We start from the raw sequence: 16,322 nt of genomic DNA on the forward strand, positions 1-16,322 counted from the left end.
CCCTTATTTTTATATGTATATGCCTTATAAACACAGTGTCATGTTCAAAGTTAAGGTCTTAATGCTATATATGAGCTTATAACTTGGATAATTTAAATTTTGATATTCAGTTTATTACTTAGATTGTTTTGTTTTGAAAGAAAGTCTCCCATCATTAATTTTAATCTCTATTTTAATGGTTAGATGCTATCTTAATATGGTGGCCTTAGGACAGATTTCACCATGTTCCTCTACTGATTCTGGCCTTTTCTCAGCCTGGCTATCTTTATGACCTTACAAGTTCACTGTCTTGTGTTGCTTTTGGTCATTCCTAAGAGGAAAATGCTGATTATTTAAAATATCAGTACAGTGGATCCATGATGCCAGTGTCACTGAAGACCGTGTTCACAGTTCCACCTTCAAAAAAGCCTGTGATTCTGAACGTACATGTGATCCTTAAGAGAAAGTGCTAGAAAGTACAGATATACAAATAATAAATTCCACACAGAGGCCAGCTCCAAATATTAATACAAACAACTATTCTGCCTAAGACAGGTTAATCCAGCCCTATTTGGCCATTCAGGTATATCTGATATTGGGCTATTAACTTGTTTCTTATCATCGCACCTACACTAAAATCATGCAATATAATATAATTTATTCAGTTTTCTCTCTGTTATATTTGTAATTCTTTAAAAATTATATTTTTATTTTTATTAGATGAATGTTTTGCCTGAATGTATGTCTGCTTACCATGTGTATATCTGGTACCTACAGAGGTAAGAAGAAGGCAGATCCCCTAGAACAGGAGTTACAGGTACTGTGAGCCACTTTATGGGTGCTGGGAATCAAATCCAGGTCCTCTGCAAGAATTGCCAGGGCTTTTCACTTCAACAATCCCTCTAGCTCCTATATTTGTAATTCTTATGGAAGTATTTTGAGGAGTAATTGGCTGCCACTAAAAAGAAACAATGAAAGTCTTTATAACATTTTTTTGAGAAAAGTTCTCCAATCCTTTATGTATTCACTATCTGTGTATACATTTATAACTCTAGCAGTACTGCGGCCTTGCCAATGTCAATCCCAACAGAGTCAAAGGCAACCTTGACATGTGTACCTAGCACCCTTGCAAGCACAACACAAGCAAACCTGAGGCAGCCAGCCTGGACTACACAGCAGTTTCTTTGTGGTAGCAAAACTGTATACATAAACTGATTAAAAAAGAGGAAATCGCTTAACTAAATTTTGATTCCTTTACTTCCCAGATTCAGTCACTTGCCAAGTTCTTTTAATCAATTTTCTAATTTCTAAAATCATCCCCTTTCCTTGCTATTACAGTTTGTCATTTATACTTCATTTCCTCCTTACTGTATCTCTTCTCTGCCCTGCCCCCTCAGTACTGGGATGTGAAACTAGAGCATTACGTATTCTAGGCAATCACTCTACCACTGAACTATATTCCTATCTATACCTATATCTTCAAATTGGCTTATAATTTTATATTCTCATTTCCAATCTTGCCATCCTACCTGTTTCCCCACATTTTTCTAGGTCTTGTCTCAAAGCAGGTACGAAGATCAAGGCTCTTTTTCCTTTAGGGTATTTGGGAGTTGCTTTGAGGGAACAGAAATGAGCAGCTGATAAAAGTGGAACAATCAGGATATGTTATCAAACTGGGTTCCCTCATTAGCCCATTATAATAAACTTAAAAATTATACAGAGATGGGGCAGCAAAAGGGAACATTTCCCCACCAGCTTCAGTCTACACTGCTCAGGAGTTTCTCAACAGGTGTTTACTTCCAGAGGGAATTCGGCAGATACTAATACGGGGTTGCCGTCGAGGAGTTTGCAGAGACCAAGAGATCATGACTGACCTTGCAGGTTTGTTGACCTACTCAAGAGGGCATAGGGCTTGAAGGTTATAATTCTTGGTTTAATTTTGTATTCTCACTGCTTTGAAGTCTATAACTATGAACAAGACATCTTGTGTTTTTAATCTCTACTAGACTATAAATTATACAGTATATTTTGGCACAGGAACACAATGGCCTTGAGATGTAGGGTTTTAAGGCCAAATTTGAAGGCAACTGGCTCTCGCAATAGAAGTTGTGGTAAAAAGGTGAATCAGGAAATAAGAAACGGGGCCTAAGAGTTCTACAGTGCAAGTCCCATGTATTGTATCTACATGTGTGTCTATTCTACCCAAGATAATATTAAGCAATGATGACCCAGAAAAGACTAATGACATTCTTCATAGAAGAAAATACAATTTTTTTCAACTGTGTTTAGAGTTTGTGAGCATGGGACCTTTCTGCTTTCAGCTGTCCTTCCGGGTGACCCTGGAGGTTATAATATAGATGTGGCACGCTGGTTACGTGGGATAAATGTGAGCATGAGGTCACAGGGTTTCTGAATAAACAAGCCTCCCACTTCCTCAGGTTCACCCTCAATGTTGGCTCTGAAGTCTCCTCACCAGTGTGGAGAAGTACAGATGGGGACTGTTGTTCAAATCCCTAGCTTTGGGGAAGGAAGGGTAGGGAATCAGCAGTAGCATTTAGACTATGTTTGCCCATAACATTGTATCCCTATGTCTCAGGGACTACTGTATGGGATCCAAGGGACAGTGTAAGTGAGGTCTTTGAGTGCACGATTCCACTCAAATGTGCTGTGTCTCCACTCTGTAACCTTTGTCAGAGAAACACTTCTGAAACCACTTAAATGCCCATGAGCTCTGAGTGTTTTAATTGGCCCCGAGCTAAGTTTATATTACGAGACACTGTAGGCAATACTAGAAAGCACGGAGGGGACAGCTTAGCTGCTTCTTATATTTAAGTGACAGTTTGTTTCACAGATTAAGTGGATAGCAAATAATATATGCGTTATGGTCAGGACCACTGCACCAGGATTCAGAGCTGTGACAGAGAAAGCACCTCTTTAGCTCAGCAGGAATCCGAGCATGAATATGCAACCATGGAGCATTTTTTGCTCAGGGACCTGTTGGTGTTATTACGGGGTAATAGTAATTGCCCTTAATGGTTTGCTGCCTCCCTACTTTTTTTTTCTTTAATGTACAAGTCTAAAGGCATGGGAATACAAACAAGGAAAAGCAGATGCCAAAACTCTCTTGTCAAAGGATAAAACTTGTTTTTATTAGACTGAGAAAATAGCCACTGGTGAAGACCTCCGTTTGAGTCTCTGGCTTACATGGACTCAGCTAAAGTAACTCACCGGGAGGAGCAAGTAACAAGGCTGGGCATGATTCGGTGCGTGTTAAGATGTACAAACCATGTCTTTGACAAGGGCTTAGGACACTGGGGCTATTTGTAGCTACTTTTCAAGTAAAAGTCAGAACGGGTCACAAGGATTTGCGGTTCTTACAATTTTTGTGCTACAGCTTTTCAAGAGGCAAACAGCCACACTCCAGTGAACACTGAAGTTCTCTTTGTGTCACTGTGGCTTAATGTGTGAGCATCTTGAAAACAGAGGACAAACCATCACTGAAAACCAAAGCTTGCTTCATCATCGTCAGCTGTGCTCAGCCGCCGTGAAGATACACCTTCTTTGAATATCCAGAGCGTCAAATTGAAATGTTTAAAACGTAAAAATATCAAAGATCAAGGGATTGACATCTCCCGTTTACACAGTTGGTGTGCGAATGTGTCCATTTTTATTGAAGAAAATGAGGACCGTGCTTGCTGGGGGTCTGCTAGGAGTTGACTGTTCTGTGAGCAACCGTGGTGTGGTTCCTCGACCTGCTGCCAGGTGGCGCTGTGCGGCAGTGGGTGCTGTCCCAGGCAAGGCATAAAATGTGGACTCCCAGCCTGACATTTTATTGTTATTTCTGACCCAGTCACTGATTCTACTGAAAGCGTGAGCATCAGCTCGTTTGTTACGAATCTCTGAATCTTCTCTCCATAAGTGTAGTTAACTAAATGTTAACCTTCACTTTTGATGAGAAGCGCTATTGTCTTTCATTATAACTGGTGCTTATGTTCTTACATTCTGGCTTGAGTGTAAAGTAACATCAAATTTAACTTAAAACTCTTTTTTGCCAGGAGATAATTTTTTTATTATTTTACCTTGGAGGAGTCAGTGGATGGACACAATACAGTATAGCTTAACATGTGTAAGTGTAGATTTAGGTTTCCAATTTTTACTTTTCATCTGTCCCCTGCCCCAAATATAGTAATGGTTATTCTTAAAGTGATCAACTTTCTTCTCCTTTTTCCAACCTGATTATAATATAAGTTGGTGTTTCTAATCATATTTCACAAAACTTAGGAAAACAGTTGATAATCGCATCATACTTACCTGGTTTCCTTATATGCTATAACACATTTTTGCATGTATCATTTAATAATAATTGTTAAATATGCCCTTATTCCTGGAAGTTTCCTCTATAAACCAAACCTTCTTAAGCTGTTAATCAAGATGGAGCCATGACTTGACCTGTCTGTTAGCCACTGTAAGGCTGATCCTGATTTCAAAATAACTCTCAAATTAATCTTCACATAAGACGTTTCCTACCTCAACACAGGTGACATATATCAGATCCCAAATTAGTATAAATATTCGCTTTCTATTGTCATTGCAAATTTAAATCCCCCAAAATGTTTAGATGCATAAGGAAGATGAGTCTTCGTATGTGAAACACCTGCAGGAGATATGTCAGTTGTTGCTTTGGAGTTTTCAGCGACGGTGTTTAAAAGAAGTTCGAAGTTTTGCAATCTGCATTAAATAGGGCAGTATTGACACTGTTACCAGCCTTCTTATATCTTCCTGCAAGAATCATCCAGGCTCTAGGTTAACAAGACAGCTGAACTAAGACTGTGTTTTGATAATATTCCAGCCTAAGGAGACCCATGGTTTACATAGGGAATTGCCAGGGAGAGGGGCCACATTTCACAATAGTTAATATATTTTCTGTGCAGAATTTGTTATGGCAATATAAGGAAATCAGATCAGGCTGAGTGAGGTTGCACATTGCTTTTCACGGGTTTTGTGAAGGGTAATATCTATACTGAATGTTCACCAATAAGAACACTTTTCCGAGAGTTAGTGAACACCCACAGTGGTGGGCCACAAGAGAAATCCAGAGGTGTGGTTGCAATGTTTATAGTTTGTAGGAGGTAGAAAGGACTCATGGGAGTAAAGGAATTTTATTTCAGAGCTGCTGTCTGTCCATAGGAGGGTTTTAAAGCATTCCTTTTAGAAGTCACAATCTTGGCCTTTTTCCTTTCATGGTCAATTAGACTCTGCTCATCTGACTAGAACAAATCATTTTGTGGGATTCATCATCATTGGTATTTTTATTGGTGTTTTTTTGAGACAGAATTTTTCTGCTTAGCCCTGGATATCTTAGCATTCACTCTGTAGACCAGGCTGGCTTTGAACTCAGAGATCTGCCTGCCTCCACCTTCTGAGTGCTGGAATTAAAGGTGTGCACCACCACCTTGGATTCTGTTGGCTAGGTATTCTGTTTTCAAGTGTGTAGTGAATGACTGAGGTGATGCTTAGGTTTTGCAAATATGAACCACTTTTAATTTCTGCTAAGTTGCTTCTGTTTTCATTGGAAGTCAGACAAAAGAAACTGAAAATGCAAACCCCTGAGAGAGGAAACAGCTTGTGAACTGACCAGAAAAATGTACTATTTTTGTTGTTGTTATTATTAGCAAGTGGTCTAACACTTCTCTTTATCCCCAACCACTAAACAAACCTTTTAAATCACATGTAAATAGGAACTGAGTAGGACTCCAGGGTCCTTCTTGTAATAGAAGATAACAATATCTTGTCATTCTAAAATATAAATTTGACTGGACAAAATACATGCTAACTGGCTTTATAATTTTGGAAAATGTATAAGTTCAGTTTTAAAGAGGCTGCACAGGAATGACAGATGTGTGAAGGAATTGCCATACCCGGTTTGAGGCAGAGTGTTTATTATTACATAAATGACATAGAACATTTAAATGAAATTAGAGTTTGGTTAGGTTAGGTGTATTCCATAATTCATCTTAGTGGGACAAAAGTAGAAATACCAACATGTCATGATAGGAACCAAAACCTGGATTGTGCATTTGCAAACTGCTTGTTGAGAGTGTTCAGATACCATGAGCAAGAGCAAGTGACCTCTCTAGGCCGTGATTCCCTAACAAAGCAATTTGGGGCACCTTGCTGATGGGACACCACAATGGACTGCAGTGTGGTTGAGTCCAAACACTTTCCACATTATTGCCTGACTCACTTCATTATTGAAGCATACCCCTGTGTATTCCACAAACCTCACACCTGGAACTTGACTATAATGATTTTTTAAGTTCATTCCATAATCAGCGATGCAATACTTCATATTCATGTCCACAAATAGGAAAGGTCTTGGCGATTCCACATGTAACCAATCCTATACACCATTAAAATAATGCAATTTATTTTTGTGAAATATAAAAAATGACCAGAATGATACAGAAACCCAAGGGTGTAGATTTCCTTTTTATTAATACTGCCTTTTCCTTTCATCTCATACAGCACCCAATTTAGGGCAAAGACAAAACGAAAGTGTATCTTGAATATGCATCACAGGTTCCAAAAATGAAAAGAAATTGGATTTGGATAGCACTTACTAAATAGACAGATATGATACATGGTAAGAAGGTACACTGTCTGCCCTGTGATAGATTAAACTACTTTGTAGGAAAATTACTGTGAGCTAGTCACCACCACCACAGTGGCTAAATCTTTAATAAAATTCTCTTCCATATTCAGGAGTGAGGTATGAAGTACACAGTAAGCAAAGTGAAGTGGAGTGCCATTTATCAAACACCAGCCAGGTCTGTAATCCACTATATGCTTCCCTTGTACTCTATTTGTCTTTATTGTTACAAGAAGGGATATTTACCCGGAGCAGTGGGCATGGAGCTGTGATAGACCTCAGCTTTCTCCTCTTCCCCCTGTCTTATTCCTGTTGTCAGTCTTAGTGTATTTTGTTTCATTTTAGGAAGTCCTTTCATTGTTTAGCACTCTTTTTGTCTTCTTGTCCTCTGCCTTACTCCAAAATAAGCATTTATGTTATGAGAAATGATACCACAAAGTGAGATGTCTGAGGAATGCTAGCGTCTACATGGAGCACTGCCCAGGATGCATTTGGTGAGGATTCAGAAAGTCTCTTGACAAGATAGTGATGTAAAAATGTTGCAGCTAACCCCTGGGTGGCAGTGTACAGCAAGTCCTGATGGCAACAAAAGCATTTTAGGTGTCAAGGCATATGTGCATTGTGTATGTGAGTTATATGTGTGCACAGGAGCTCATATATACATGTATAATGTTTATGCAATATGTGTATAATAAATACATGCATATGTTATGATGTGTACAAGTATGCATCACTGACATATATGATATATGTGTACATATGTATATAGAGAGAGGGAAAGAGGGAGTATATGTTCTGTGCATGCACTGCATAATTTTACAGATGTTTTCAACTTAAAGGAACCATTCTCTTTGAATGCTACTCTCTCTCTAATTCATCCCTGATTTCTAAAGTAAAACTATGACGTTATTAACAAAAGTACTTAATGTTTTAAACTCTGACACTAAAAGGTTCTTGACACTCTAGTTAAGTAATGTCTGAGGTGTCACTGAAGTTATGCAAACAAGGGAGCCAAATGGAGCAGAAGGGTTTGGAGCATTGGGAATGGAGTGGGGGGCATTTTGTGCATACTACCAGTTTAGGTAGTAACCTTGGTGCTGAATTACATTTAGCACCATTTTAACCCCTTTTATTGTTTTAATTGCATTTTTATGACAAAGTACTTCTAGTTAGGTCCCCTATGCACTTGAGTGACAGAGAGCAATCATGGATATCTATAAGGCAACAACAGTAATTATAGCTACATTTATAAATGCAGATGAACATTGAAATGAGCAGTCTTGGCAGACTGACAGTAGGTCTCCTTGAGCCTTGAACAGAGGCAGGCATGATCCTTGTGGGAGAGATGCTCTAGTTGTGTGCTCTCTGTTTCCTTGTGTCACTGTTTCTTCTTTTCAGCTGTCATGGCAACATTATTAAACATAAACACTCTGTTCAGATTCATTATTATAAATTTGTCACATTAAGATTCAATTACCTGATTTTTGAAGAAGACATTCAACTCAAAAATTCCTAAATATATGTGGTCTTTTCTTCTTATCTAGCAATGCACCAATTCTGCCTTTTGAAAATCTATATATTATGGAAAATACTTTTTTTCTGTGAAGGATGGGGTAGAAAAGTAATAGTGTCTATCAAAATTCATAATTCAAGAGGAAGTGGTTGTTCTGTCTACCTTGTGTTGGAAGTTTCCATATACTTTATCATTTCATGAGTTTTTCTTTATTTACAGTGTTCCAAAAGTGGAAACAAAAATTCCTGGTTCAGTTTGATTTCTTTAAAAATTAAGAACTATTTTGTAGCATTAGTATATTGGGTATTACAAAATAACAAGATTGACATTGTGCAGTTGTATATGGGAACACCAAGATAAAATTATACAATATGGGCTAAAAAACAATATCTTTCTCCACAAGTCACTTCCAAGTCCCCTTAAAACCAGCTCTGCTGTGCCTAAGTCTGTATTTTGTCTTTCCTCATCCCTTCTGTTCTTCAGTGAAGTATCATGAACCTAAAAAAATATTGGTGTATGTCCCGTCTTGTTTTCAGAAAAGAATTAAGGTAACTTAAAAAATATGTGAGATATACGTAAAAGTAAGTAAGGGCAATAGTGTGTGAGGAAATATTGTACCCTGAATCAAATCTAGAGGCCACAGTGCCCTTGTAGAAACCCTGCGTGGTGATAAGATGTTAGCTGCAGGTCTAGTCCTCCCTATCAGTTAAAGCAAGGAGGGAAACAATTCCATGATACATTGTGACAGCAGTCAGTTTCCTTAGGAGAAGGCCACTAGTTCTGAGGCTCCTTACCCTGACTCATGGGAAACTTATTACAGTGTCAGAGAGGGCCCAACATAGAAAAAGGAAGTTGGATCCTTACATAGATAGACACACCCATTACTGTAGCAAAAAGAGTAATAGATTATTTAACAACTTGTTAAATAAAATATAAGTAAAAGCAAGTTGTTGGCTACCCATGTGTTCCTCGTTGTTGCTGCATGTCTAATACTACAATAGGGAGCCCCTGACCACATGAAATTTACCATCTTTCTCTGAAAATCAACAGTCTACGTCAACTAGACTGGCATGGTCCCAGTGGTGGCATGTCCCTCAGACACAGTTGTGGCCCAAGTATAAATTTCGTATCTCCTGCAACACATATTTTCTTGCAGCTTTATTTTTGAATTATAACCCTCATGCTAAACTATCCCCTTCTAATTTTTTATTCACTCTATCAATAGTGATTATTAAAAGCATCTTTCATTGAAAGAGTTGTTTGGAAGATATAAAAATATATACAACCTATTGGAAAAATAGTATTATAGCATATAAAGGAATTTATTGGAAACTAATTTTCCCTATTGGATCAACTTGTATAAATTTTGCTAATAATACTGAACTTGATTTCACTTTAAAATATGGATATACAATATTGCAAGCAAGTTATCTTTCTGCTTCTATATATCTGTCATAAATGCCTTAATTCTGCCATTAAATTATTTTTCCTCCTATGTAAATGCATTTTTTCAAATGGTTTCTTAGTTTACCCTTTGCAGCTATTTTTTAAAACAGTGGTGAGAAAGAAGGTAAAATGCCAGTAAAAATCTTTCCAGAAAATTCCAGACTCATAATAATGTGGAAAGAAATTCATACCCACCTCCATTCTCCATAGTGGGATTTTATCTGACTTTAGGTTGAGTAGATATTGGGCATGCTGTCAATACTTCACTGAGTTCATATATGCACCTTCCCTGCTATGTTCAGAAAACAGTTTCCTTGAAATCACCCATTACCTCTGTCTTGATATACATGTTCCTTTTAGGAATGAACATCCTTCAACCTCTTATTCTCTGCAAATTGACCAGTCACGGGTGCTCTATAAAGGAGCACATCTGATGAGAGTTTAGATATACACTAATCTATGGGCATAGCAAACAATAAGTCAGTAGGAGTCATTTTATACTACATCATTTAGCAGAATAATAGTAATGAACTCTCCTGGTGCCTATCACTAATCTCCCCACAGGTTCTTGACCTGGATCATGATGCCAAGTGTTGTTTGTGTCTTGTATAGAAGAACTTAAACTTGATTTAAAGAATATGATTAGTTATCCCATGACATTCATGTCACTATTGCACCAGTGAGAATGTGCTGAAAAGACAGTCATTTTTTCCCTCAATATATCTTTTTATTTAAATTAGAAACATCAGTGCTTCAGGTCAATCCCATCTCCTTCTCCCACCCTTCCTCCCTTGTCCCTCCACCACCCTCCCCCAGTCCTCCACCCAATCATTCCCCAGGGAGGGCGAGGCCTTCCTTGGGGGATCTCCAAAGTAATTTCATCCAGGGCAGGATCTAGGCCCTTCCCCTGTATCGAGGCTGGGAGAGCATCCCTCTATTTGGAATGGGCTCCCAAAGATCATTCACACACATGGTAAACACTGATCTACTAGCCAAAGGCCCCAGTGATTTCTGTGGCCTCCTCATTGACACTACTTTCATGGAGTCTGGATCAGTCTTAGATTCAAGAGCTCCCCCTTATCTGATCAACTGTCTGTGGGTTTCACCATCATGGTCTTGACTCCTTTGCTCATTACTCCTCCATCTCTGTCAGTAGGTTCCTAGGAGTTCAGTTCAGTGTTTAGCTGTGGGTATCTGTCTCTGCTTCTATCAGTCACTGGATGAATGTTCTAGAATGGCATATGAGGTAGTCATCAACCTTATCATCAAGGAGATGCTATTAATGTAGTCTCTCCACTATTGCTTAGTTTGCCAGTTGGTGTTATCCTTGTAGATCTCTGGAGATCTCACTAGTGTCAGCTCTCTCCTCAAGCCTATAATGACTTGATCTATTATGGTATCTAGCATACTGCTCTCCTCTATTCTTACCTTGACTCAACCTTCCTGCTCCCCCATGCCTTCTTCTCCCCTCCTCTTATCCCTCTCTCTTTTTCCTGGTTCCTGCTCTCCTCTCCCAATGTTCCCAATCTGCTCAGGAGATCTTGCCTCATTCCACTTCTCTGGGTATCATGCATCTCTCTTGGGAACCTCCCTGTTTCCCAGACTCACTGGCACTGGGATTGTAGGCTGGCACTCCCCTGATCCATATCTAAAATTCATGTATGAGTGAGTACATACCATGTTTGTCTTTTTGAAAGACAGTCATTTTTATAGCTCAATGGGTTTGTATCTGGGCGAGACAGATAATTATTTTCCTCTTTAAGTGTGCATAGTTCATTCCAGCACTATGAAAGCTAGACAGTATGGATAAAGTACAGATAAGTTCAGCTTGTTTTTTCCATGTTCTAGGACTCAAGTATATGGTTCTTTAGTAAGAAGATCCTACAGAAAAGAGGTAAACTGAGTTTGAAATCCTAGGTTAGGCAGAAATTTCTCTTGATATGATAGCAACGCATGCCTTTCACATTACAAAAGTAATATGTTTGATTTTTTATAAACAAAATTGGAATCTTTCTTTGTTTCAAGAAACAATCCAAAGAATAGGATAAACTATTTACAAATATATTTGAATAAGGATTCATACGAAGGATATATAAGGACCATTTACAACTGCAATAAGACAAAGAACTACAGATCCTGGCAATAAGGTGATCAATCCCCAAAGCAATAAACTGGCAGAAAATACCATGCAATAGTTGGTTCCATTCATAAACCATTCCAGAAAAGACAATATTTTAATAATAGAAAGTATCTCAGTGTGTATCACACACAGCCCAGTGCAGAAGAAATTAATTGATCATGAAAGTCATTAGAACTTTGTGGTGTTAGAACTATTATAATTCATGATTTTGGTGATATTTTCATGTGCACACAGGTTTTCAATGTTCATAAAAGTGTTCATGTAACATTGAAGAGGTCAGTTTTACATATAAATTGCTTTAAAATAAGAAACGCAGTTGGGCATTGGTGGCACACTCCTTAAATCCTAGCACTCAGGAGGCAGAGGCAGGCATATCTCTGTGAATTTGAGGCCAGCCTGGTCTAGAGAGTGAGTTCCAGGACAGTCTCCAAAACAATACAGAGAAACCCTGTCTCAAAAAATGAAAAAATCAAAAAAAAGAAAGAAAAAAAAAGAAAAAAAAGAGAAACGCTAATATGCTTTTCAAGAAATGCTACCTGTATAAGAAAATGATTTATGATTACTAGTCAAATAATTAAAGTGATTATAAGTTAACATATTTAAAATGTGCCCTTTTAATTTTTTGGTCATATTTGTTTATTTTTATGAAAATTTAATATTGGCAATATAGTTTTGCCAAAAGTCATGCTGTTTGGAGGCAAGGATTCACAAACACACACACACACACACACACACACACACACACACTCTTTCTCACACACTCACACACACACATACACAAACACAAACACTTTTATATGTCTACCTTTGTATCTATATATATATAATATTGTATACACATATACACACTCATTTATCATGTCTGTTTGTAAGTGTGGTATGAGTATGTTTGTATGTGAATGTATGAGTATGTGTATCTGCGTAAGCCAAAGAGGGCAGAGCAGGATATCGGGTGGCTTCCTCTATTGTCTGCCTTAGTGCCTTGTAATGGGGTTTCTCACTGAACCAGAAACTCTGTTTTGGTTAGGCTGGTTGCCAGAAACCTCCCTAGATTTGTCTGTCTCTACCTCCCATCCTTGGTTTACAGGCAAGGGTTTTCATGAGTGCAAGGGATATGAATTTGGGTCTTCATGATTTCAGAGCAAGCAGTTTTGCCCACAGCCTGTAAGATGAGTTTTGAAAATTATTTTTATTTAAAGAATGTGGGGACTATGAGGAATTACTCATATATGATGTAAATAATGTGAGTAAAATAAGAATTAAACCTATGAAGCAGTCAGTGTAAGACTTCAATAACCCATGATAATGAAAAGATAAAATAACATTTCTTTGAAATTACAAAGTGAAATTAGAAACAAAGGCATTTTAAGAATATCGACTTAAATGTAATGAAAATGGTGTTATACACAGCTGTGGTTCAGCCTAACATTAGGTGGAGTTTGGGAACCCTACAGAGGAGGATGAAGAGGAAGAGGAGGAGAAAGGAGCGTAGGAGCCAGAGGGTACACTATGGAAAGGCTCCCAATATCAAGTAATCAGGCTCATAGAGGCTCACAGAGACCGCACCAACAACCAGGAAGTCTGCATGAGACTGACCTAGACTCTGCTGATATGTCACAGTTGTGTAGTTTGGCCCTCTTATGGGACTCCTAACAGTGGGAAGAAGGGCTGTCTCCAATTCTTTTACTGGCTTCTCATCCTGGGTCACCTTTCCCAGCCTTAATACATGGGTAGGTGCTTTGTCTTACTGCAACTTGATATGTCACATTTTATTGATACCCATTTGAGACCTGCCCTATCTTGAGTGGAGACAGAAGAGGAGTGGATTGGGGGATAGAAGAAGGGAATAAAGGAGAGGGACTGGAGGGGAGGAAGGTAGGAGAAGGCTGTGGCCTGGATGCAAAATAAATAGAATTAAAAAGACAAAAATAAAACAACTGTGGTTACTCCATTTATGAGAAGGTAATCTCACAGAAAAGGAATGTTTTTGGAGGCCAGGGTCCAGATTTTTTATAGGACTGATAATGGGAGGGAAACCACCAGCCAGGATCTTATTTGGCCTTTTGGCTTGTCACTTTATAGTCAGGCAGAAGTACAGTAAGTTCTCTGTCCTTGGGGGACACTAGACCAATGATGGCTTTTCTATGACCAGGTCCCTCAGCAGAACTAAAATTGGTTGGGTAGCCTTTCTCTAGTTACAGAGGTAGGGAAACAGCAGTGAGTTCAGCTGCTGCACTCCACTTGTCTTGTGAAGTCAGAAGCTGACTAGCCTTGTGTGGAAAAATCAATAAAGCATTTATAACCCTTCATGAAAGAAAAGATTTTTGAAAGGGGAACATGTCGGTTACATGGAGAGATGACCCTGTGTGAAGGTGGGAAGGGTTAGAGTAAGCGGATTAAGCAGGAGTGACTACAGGGAACACATGCCAGTATTTTTGATTTATGTTAGTGTTCACGTAGTGAACGTCATCTGGAGAATAGTGGTGCTTTTCAAATCCCACTGATGAAGGTTTGCACACACGGCCGTGGGTATGAAGCTGCTGAAGTGCACTGCGTTGAAGGGTTCTTCTGTGCGTAAGCGATGAGCCAGGAGACTGTGCTGAAGGATTCTTCAGTGTGTAAGTGATGAGTCCCTTTTCTCCCTAAGGGGAGTTGCTGGTTCTAATTCATGTAAGTTGAGTAGGTGATATTTTGGCTGAAACTCCTGGCTCACAAAAGATGGCTATTTATTTTTTTCCTTTTCTACAATTTCTGAACAGGCACATTTGCTGTTGTCTAAGTTCTAGAACTGAATGTCCAGGTCCTTTCTCTTCCTCTTCATTGGCTTTCACTTCAGCAAAGTTGTTTAGGGTGAGTTTAGTTCCCGTGGATATTTTAGATTATTAAATACACGACATAATTCATCTACTTTAATATGAGCTAAAGTTTGTTTAACATTTTAATTGGCTTCCCTTTCAATTTGTGTACCCTGGAATTTAAAGAACATCACTTCAAGTGAAGTTAATGATTCAACAGACATGCAGGTATTTTATCTTTTCTCAAAATATAAACAGGGTTGTATGAGCATTGTGGAAGTGTGGGCCTTTAGGTTTCATCTGCCTGTATATACCCTCAAATCTTGATTTCCACAGCCAAAGCTGCTTTTCAATTTGTAAATTTCAAATGGGCTGCATAAGAGTCATAAAAGACAGAAGGGATGCATTCCAATTTGATATAGAGAAAGACACCATTTGAAGTCAAAATGATACCCAGTTGAAGAAGTTGCTTTCTGATCTATTTTCTTTTCCAGTCTTCATGAAGTGAGACTCCTGCTCTTTTCCCAATATAGTCATCTTTTTTTTATGCATTTTCTTGGTAACCTTAAAAAATTGCTCTTTCACTGGTTCATTTGATTTAGCCATCTGATAATTTGAAATTGAACTCGTCTGTTAAAGGTACCCCTACAGTAGCTTTAGCTGTTGCTGATGATTCTTTCCATCCTGGTCCCATAACTTCCTCAACCCCAAATAGACACACAGACACTATATTAATTATAAAATTGTTGGCCAGTGACTAAGGCTTCTTATTGTCTAGCTCTTTCTTTTTTTGTGAATTGATATAACATATTTTAATTAAATTTACATTTAAAAAGTTTGTGAATTTACCATGTAAACTCTGAGTTCTTATTTTTTTGAAATTCTAAATTTCAATATTCTTTGAAATCTGAATTTTATACAGTATGATTTTACCAATTCAATATATTCTTAGGTAGCTAAGGAAACAGAAATCCTATATAATTATTATTGTTCAGAGGTCCCTTTCCAATTATACATATTATAAAATACAATTTCATGAAATTGCATTCTTAAAGTTCGTCATGTTTGAAATCTAGCTCTTTCTTAATTATTAACCCATTTCTATTAATCTATGTATTTCTACATGGCCTTATCTTACCAGAGAATGCCTGATGTGTCCTAATCTCATGGCGACTGTGTCTGGCAGGCTTTCTCTGCCTACCTTCTCTGGAATCCTCCTTTTTCCTAGTCCCACCTTTCATCTTCCAGCCTTATTGGTCAACAGTGTTTTATTCATCAACCAATGTGAGAAACATATACATATAAGGACAACCCCAATCATTTAGCATCATGGGATATTTGGGAACCAAGCAACAGTTGCAGGTAGTAGTGCTTGGACAGAGAAGCAAAGGGCAGTTTCCTTTTTATGAAGCTCTCATGCCCCAGGCACACTACTTATGCACAGCAATTACTAGGTGGTCTACAAGGTAGACTCTTCTAGAAACAATAGATGGGTTAATCAGCTGGAGGTTACCCAGTGAGTCAGAGCAGAGCTGGCAGGGCCAAGTTCCCAGTATCCTCATCTCCTGTAACCATCTTGGTATATGACCAAATATATTGTTTATGGATCCTTTGGCTTTTATAAGGATGGGAAGTGAAACAATGAAACAACTGTCAGTTGATTAAACCAGGCTTATACCCGGTTTCTATTTGTCAGAACATGGTCCAAGAATAGATAATTCTTTGTGCTTGTGAGAAAATTCCAAGAAAACAGGACAAGAGTCTTGTGACTTCAGTTTCTCTGGAATGGAGGGATTGATA

The 16,322-nt window shown here is 38.3% G+C and overlaps 1 pseudogene; it reads left to right on the plus strand.

Moving 5' to 3' along the window:
* The first annotated feature begins 14,308 nt into the window (after positions 1-14,308).
* LOC101837842 overlaps positions 14,309-16,322 on the plus strand; it is a 74,659-nt pseudogene continuing 72,645 nt past the window's right edge.

This window comes from Mesocricetus auratus, unplaced genomic scaffold (genome assembly GCF_017639785.1).
Source record: "Mesocricetus auratus isolate SY011 unplaced genomic scaffold, BCM_Maur_2.0 Super-Scaffold_6730, whole genome shotgun sequence".
Classification (NCBI taxonomy): Eukaryota; Metazoa; Chordata; class Mammalia; order Rodentia; family Cricetidae; genus Mesocricetus; species Mesocricetus auratus.